Genomic DNA, 1,984 nt, shown 5'->3' on the forward strand with positions numbered 1-1,984 from the left:
CAGGCTGGCCTTGAACTCAAAGATCTACCTGCCTCTGCCTTCTGAGTGCTGGGATTAAAGGTGTGCCCCACCATGCCTGGCAACCCCCATTTTTCATACCAAAATAAATTCCATATGTCTCGAAATTCTAAACATACAATTAAATATGATAAAATTGGACAAGGAAATGTAGGTGAGTATATTGATCATCATAGCCCAGGGAAGATCATTGTTAGCAGAACACAGCACTCAGTAGCTGTGGAGAAAGACAAAGTAGGCCTCATAAAAAACTAGAAACATTTATCTGGGAGTGGTGGTGTGTGAATCCTAGCATTTGGGAGGCTGAGGGAGGAGGATCATCAGTTCAAGGTCAACTGGGCTGAAGAATGAGTTCTATGAGAATTGGTGCTACAAAGAGAGACACTGTCTCCAATGGATCTTAAAAGAGGAAACAAAAAACTAGAAAATTCTGTGAGTAAAAATGCCAATAAGCCAGCTGGGTGTGGTGGCTCATGCTTTTAATCCAAGCACTCAGGAGGCAGAGGCAGGTGGATCTCTGTGAGTTCAAGGCCAGCCTGGTCTACAAAGTGAGTTCTAGGCCAGCTGGGGCTACAGGGAGACCCTATCTCAAACAAAAAGCAATAAGCCAAATAAAAATAAACTGAAAAAAGGTATCTACCATGCATCTCATACAAAGGCTTATTTTCCTTAAGTTGCAGGAAGCTCATAAGAATTATTACAAAAGATGGACAGTCTTTCAGAAAAATGGACAAAGGGGCCTGGTTATAGCTCAGTTGGCAGAGTGCTGGCTTAGCATGCACAAACCCTGGCTTTGATTCCCAGCACCACGTAAATTGAGCGTGGTGGTACACATTTGTCATTTCAGCACTTAGGAAGTGAAGATAGAAGGATCAGAACTTCAAAGTTAACCTTCAGTACATAGAAACTTGGAGGCCAGCTGGGGCTACATGAGGCCCTATCTCAAAACAAACAAACAAACAAACAAACAAACAAACAGCACAAAGGATATGAACAGGCTATTCCCAGAAGGAGACAGACAAGTACCCAAAACTTCAAAGATATGAACCATTCACAATGAAACAGGTGGTTTAAAACTTACCAAGTAGTGGGGCTGGAGAGATGGCTCAGCAGTTAAGAACACTGGCTGTTCTTACAGAAGACCTGGGTTCGAATCCCAGAACCCACATGGCAGCTAACAACTGTCTGTAACTCCAGTCCCAGGGGATCTGACAGCCTCTTCTGACCTTCACTGGCATTGCACGACATGGGTGCACTTAACTACAGGCAGGCAATACATGCATACACATAAAAATTTTTTAAAAAGTTAAAAAAACTTACCAAGTAGTAAGAAATGAATGTGTTGATAATACCCAATGTTGGTGAGACTTACAGAAATAGTCACTTTCATGCATGAAATAGGTAGGGGTTTTGTAGGAGAGTTTGGCAATAATTTAAATACACATGTCCTTTGAGCAAATAATTACATGGCTCTGAATTTGCATCTGCAAATGTGCAGATGTGGGCATGATAAACAAGGATGTTCATTATAGCTTTACTGTAATGGCAATGAAACTGGAAACAACCTAAATTTCATCAGCAAGGGAATTGTTTAAATAAAATATGGCACAGTCATAAAATGGGGTATGTGCTGACATTAAAAGCAAACTTGCGGGGCATGGTGATGCACGCCTTTAATCCCAGCACTCGGGAGGCAGAGGCAGGCAGATCCTCTGTGAGTTGAGGCCAGCCTGGTCTACAGAGTGAGTTCCAGGCAGCTGGGGCTACAGGGAAATCCTGTCTCAAAACACACACACACACACACACACACACACACACACACACGCAAGATCTTTAGTAAACTCAAAAGATCTTTAGTAAAGCTCAAAAGACACAGTTTGTATACAAGGTGTATCATCCCTTCTAAGTAAAAAGAACACACACACACATGTGTGTGCAAAACACACGACTTTAGTATTGCATATAC

Source organism: Nannospalax galili, unplaced genomic scaffold (assembly GCF_000622305.1).
Source record: "Nannospalax galili isolate Female #2095 unplaced genomic scaffold, S.galili_v1.0 scaffold161, whole genome shotgun sequence".
Lineage (NCBI taxonomy): Eukaryota > Metazoa > Chordata > Mammalia > Rodentia > Spalacidae > Nannospalax > Nannospalax galili.